Below are 5,854 nucleotides of genomic sequence, written 5' to 3'. Positions count from 1 at the left end.
CGAGCTCCAGGACACCATCCACACCCTGAAGGAGGAGAACCTCCACCTGCAGCACCGGCTGGAGAACCTCACCCACGCTCTCAGGGACCTGAAAAACCTGCTGCTGGACCACTCCCGAGGTGGGGATGTGTTTTTTATGGGATGAGAAAAGGCAAAATGTGTGCAAAAGTGATTTTGTAAAACTACTACTACTGGTCCTACTACTACTACTACTACTACTACTACTACAACTAATACTAATAATATTAACAACACCACCAACACCATTAGTCAAGTCACAGTCTGGAATTAAAATTTTCTTAGTTTTTTCATTATTTCGGAGCCAGAACCAGTAGTTTTATGCGTTATAATTCACATTTATGCCAATAAGCAACAGACTGAAGCTAAATAAGAATATTTCTTAGTGTACTTTCAAAACCTGGTCAAAGTGTGGATATTCCACATTGAATTAGGAAACCGTTTCATGTGAGTTTGGATATCACATTGGCTACGTTCATCATATCACATGGAGGCAGCTCCAAGTCGATTATCCAGAAATATTGTAATATCCACATTTCTTAATTTAAAATATAGCAATGAAATGTCAATATATCCGTGTTAGAAACGTCGTGGTGACCCCGTGTGCACGACAAGTGACCCCTGTGTGGGGGATGTGACCCCCAAGTTGAGAGTCTCTGCAGCACAGGATTCTAAATGAGCGATCCGTCGCAGTGTATTGCAATGCGTGCTCCGTCTGACGGTGTTTTCCCGCCTCCGCTCGGCCTTTCCGATCCCACAGCCTCCGAGCACGACGGCGAGGCCCAACACGCCTGGACCGAGTGGACCCAGCACGGTGAGCTCACGCGCCGGCCGCCCGGTCCACATTACCGATTCATTCCGCCGTTATCCGCCCGCTACCCAGTATTTTGCGCGGTGTTTTCCAGGCATCAGCCCCGAGACACACCGCGTGCTGGAGCAGGCCTTCTGCGGCCCCGACCTCCACGGAGCCGCCCGCACCCTCCTCGCCCTGCCGCTCCTCCTCCTCCTCCCCGTCTCGTCCCTCGTCTGCTGGAGCACGACGCCGCCGTGACGACCGGGGTCCGGAAAAAAAGGGATCACACGCACGAGCCGGCGCGCACACAAATCTGTTCAGCCGTGTTGTCGTCAAGCTTTCCTTTCCAATAAATTATAACCTTTCGACATGACATGAAAACTCCACTGTAGACGTTTGTATTATTTGTCTCTGTAGTGCCTGTAGTGCAGATTACAATGACCAATGCTCCGTTTATTATGTCTTATATAATAGTGCAGTCTTGGAATTTGAAGAGGCATCCCATGAGCCCTTTTGAAACACCCTGACTTACTTGTTTATTGCTTTATGAATCACGCTGTTTAAAGCGCCGCTTGGTAAAAGCGATATCACACTCCAGGTGCAGAATATTATATTTCAGCACGCCCCCTCATGCCGATGTCGCCTGAAACACTTCAGCTGTAACTGACTCGGATCCGTCCAAACGCTGAACCCCGATGAACGTGAATGTTTGAACATTTGAATACTGCCATCGATCGTTTTCAGTCATTTCCCAAAAGTCACAAAATCCAGTCACTCTGCAAGAATTTGCATTGTCATGGAAGATATATCCATTATTGTATGTGGGTTTCTTTTTGGTATATAAACCAAAACGATACAGAGAAGCGGCATTCTGCAGCATTCTATCACAGCTACTGTTTAAATGAGACAAGATCCGACTTTATCGTCCAACTGAGGTGGGAATATCCACTTTGGCAGTGTGACATCTGCCAAATTGTGTTTCGTCCCTCTGCGCGTTAAGTTCGCTGAGATAAGTAAAGGCGCCTCAACCACAAAGGAAAGCGTTTCAATGGCCGTGCTACATCGTTGCATTTTTCCCTTTTAATAAACAAGCTCCATCCCACAAACCAAATGACATGCAGCGTCTCCTTTGCTCCAGTTATGTGTTTGAAGTTGCACTGAATCAACAATGTAATACCCCCCCCCGCTAAATCGTCCTTTGTCTGCTTAATTAAAATGACCCTCCCTGCATAGATTATGAATCGGCCCATTTGTGCTTTAATTTCCATTTGATTATGCCGAACGGGCTGAGGGAAGATGAGTCCATTTACATCTGCAAACGCATCCCTCGAGCAGGGCCGTCCGGCGCAGACACATTTCTCTGCAAATCACGAGCGCTCGCCGTTCATGAGACGTGAAGAGAGAAACCGTTGCTCAAACAGTCGAAATGTGGTCGCGGGGCTCTTCAATGGGTGTGTGTGTGTGTGTGTGTGTGTGTGTGTGTGTGTGTGTGTGTGTGTGTGTGTGTTTTGAATAAAACGATGAAGAAGGAAGTGACAAGGTATCATAACGGCAACGCCGTTTCGCTAAGAACCGACCGAGCGATTGTGCCTGGTCGGGAAAATGCTTTTTTTTTTGCAGCGCGTCGATCCGCCGCAATCACGTTCACCAAAAATGAATACGTCTCGATTACTTCAGGCCGAAACTGAATAATTAACCGTCTCCCAACGCAAAGTCACTTTGGGTGTATTTTATCGACGGGTCTCCGCCGCCGCACTTCACGGGCCGCCGTGTACCGGACCGGACGCGGCGGCGCGGTGCAGGGGTCGCCTCTGGTGCCCGCGGTGTCTGCAGAACTCATTAACCCAAATCAGTGCGTTTCCGTCGGCGCGCAGCCCATTAGCAAGGACAGGCGTCGATCGACGCGCTTGCCACGTGGGTAGGCCCGACGTTCGGTGCATTTGAGCAGACGTTGCGGTTGACGAGGGGGTTTAAAGTGAATTCATCGGTGGGAAAATGGGGTTGCGGTCGCACGTCGTGTATTAAAGCAAAACAAAAACAAAAAAAACCCACCGTGACGACCGTTAATGCAATATTTATTATCCGGTTTTCTGTACTAGATGAAGGAAAAGGTTTGGAATGGACGCGGCTTCGACCAAGAAACTGTTTTTTTTCTCCATAGTTAAGCCAGAGGGTCAAATGCTTTTGATTCATATTATCATATTACTGTATGTATTCATTTATCAGTAATTGTCCGTCATGACATGAGAAGAAACACTTTCCCTGGATCACGGGGAGGAGTCTGTTCGACATAAACAACAATTATTATTTTTCTATCCTCTGCCCTAAATGCTGTTGTGCACACTGCATGTGCATGTTGATGGGAAGAGAGTGCGTGTGTGTAGGTGTGCATGCGTGTGTGTGTGTGCGTGTGTGCCTGTGTGTGTGTGTGTGTGTGTGTGCGTGTGTGTGTGTGTGTGTGTGCGTGTGTGCGTGTGTGTGTGTGTGTGCGTGTGTAAGCGCCCGGTCCTTGTCCTCATGCAGCTGAGCGCTAAGCATATGCACAGAGGAAAGAAAGATTCTGCGCTGGGGAGAGAGAGAGAGACACACACACGGAGCTGCCGAGCGGAGACCAATGGGCTTCCTGCGACGGAGCGCCACCGAGACGAACCCTGGCCACGCACGCCCTGAGTGCCCTCTCCCCAACGCACCTTTTTGACAACGCCGCAGGTAGGAAACACCTCGACTCGAGTCGGGACGCGTCGGCCAGCAGCTGATTTTTAAGAGGCCGTTCGCGTCGTTCCACTTGCTCACAGCAGCAGCGGCTCATTCATATTAGTTCCGCACGCAAACGAAAACGCTCGACTCCTGCCGCTCAGTGAACTGTTGCGCGTCGGTGCTGCATTTGCCTGTTTTCTGGATGTGTTTCACTGCTCTCATGTTGCATGTGGGATGACACTGTGGCTGCTGATGTTTGCTGTGTGTTGGGGTGGGGGATGAAGAGACGGTTGTCAGGAACATATTTGGGGACCTGGAAGTAAGGAGACAGTTGTTGGACCATTAACCTCTGTAATAACACAATCGGTGTTTAAAGGTTTGAGTGTCTGTCAGCTGAGCTCCCATTTCATAATGGAAAAGTCAAAATTGCACGAGGAAAAAAAACCACACAGAGAAAAGCCACGTGCAGGAGTTCCCGGGTGTCGGTGAAACCCAGGAATAAGGTTTGTGAACCAGTCATTCGGCCCCGATCGGTCGGAGTCCCGTGAATAACTCAAACACGTGTCGTAAAAGAGGAGGCAGAGCCGAGGGTCGTGTGGGTTGAAACAACCGTCGTAATGGAATGCCAAATGGGGCGATGGGATCATTGTGAGGTTCAGGTTCAGGTTGGTCAGCGCTCTGAGGAAAACAACCACCACGCCAGATTCCACCACAATGATTACTACAGCTTTTTCCACGACCGCAATACTAGTACCATACTACTACTACTATACTAGGAGGTAAATGCACGTTCACCGGACGTGTGTGTGCCGCCATTATATCCATCCCCCCACATCATCTGTCTCCCTGCATGATGTGCATCCCAGGCCTCCTGAATAATAATTGTTCATCCATTTTACCTTCCCTACTCTTACATGCAAGACGGCGGTTCTCCAGATCAAAGCGGGTCCCCCCTGGGCAGCCTCCTCGTGGAGCCCCCCCGCCGTGTTTTTTCCATTCCGCTCGAACCCGAGGGACCGTAGGTGCGAAAAGGAAAAAAAAAAGAGCGCGTCCCCTCGCACCCGGGCGAGTGATTTGTCCCTACATGGCCATGCCAGGGATCATGAAAGGCCACGCGATCAGACGGCCGGCGCCCCCACCGCCGGGTCGCGGTAACTGATCTTGGCGGTACAAAGCTCGGCGCACTCTTTTCATGTCACTTTCATTCACTGCCCTGTAAAGCGGCCGCGTCCCCCATTCACCGCCCGGCGAGGACAAAGCGGAGCCGCGATGGCTCCACAGGGGCCGGGCAGCGAGGGGGAAAGGGTGTCGGGGAGAGTGTGTGTGTGTGAAGGGTGTCAGAGAGAGACAGAGAAAGAGAGAGAGCGTGTGTATTAACTTGCCGAGAACCGATGACGAATGAATCTTTGCAGGTGCACGTTGGAAACATCTCCACCGGATAGATTTGAACTGAAACCAGCGACACACCGGGGAAACACCAGATAATCTCAGTGATCTCCTCCTCGGGGGGCGGGGTGGGCTTTTGGGCCCTCAGGTGTTCCATCATGGATGAGGCCATGAGGTGATCTCGACCTCCCCTCCCGCCCCCTCCGCCCCCGCGCCGCCCAGTGACCATGCACGGCTCCGTCTCCCCGCGTCCCCGCCCGCCGATGTCCTCCCGCCTCTGGGTGCTGGCCGTGTCCTGCTCCTGCCTCCTCTCCATGCCGACGGTCCCGGCTGAACTGGGTGAGCGGCGAGACCCCGTTACGCTGCTGCCGGCGCGTCCGAGAGCGGCGGGCCGGGGCCCCGTGATTGGCACGCGACCCGCAAAGTACGGCGGCTCTTCGGGGGGTTGGCACGGGATCGACGCATGTCCTGTGTGTCAATCACGAGGTTGGACCATCCCGGAAAACGCTCCTCAAAAGCCTCAAAATCCGTTTTTGCACTTGTTAAAACATTTATCAAATAATTTCCAAGGTTTCCTAAAGTCTTGTTGTGCTTGCTGCACGATTTGTTGATAGGTAGATTGTTAACTGAGATTTCGAGGATGCCTTAAGTCCGATTAAGATGCTTTCATAGACTGTTCTATAAAGGAATCCGCAGGAATCCGAATCCGCCCGAGTGCCATGAGAGCTTTTGCACACTGTTGCCAAATATCTGTGAAGGTCACTTTCCACTTAAAACGAAATGTTTGGAAATCTGCGATTGCTCTTCGTCAAAATTGTCATTGAATATTATACAACGCTGAGGACGTTACTTCTACAAAAAAAATGCCAAAGTCATTTTAAAGTCAGCACATTTCTTTGTTCCGCTGAGGCGGTGCTGATGTCCACATCTCATGTGTAACGTTACAAAAGGGCCTAAAAA

The sequence above is a fragment of the Zeus faber genome, assembly GCF_960531495.2.
Source record: "Zeus faber genome assembly, chromosome: 7".
NCBI lineage: Eukaryota > Metazoa > Chordata > Actinopteri > Zeiformes > Zeidae > Zeus > Zeus faber.
The sequence above is the reverse complement of the archived record's forward strand: the minus strand, read 5'-3'. Positions refer to the sequence as shown.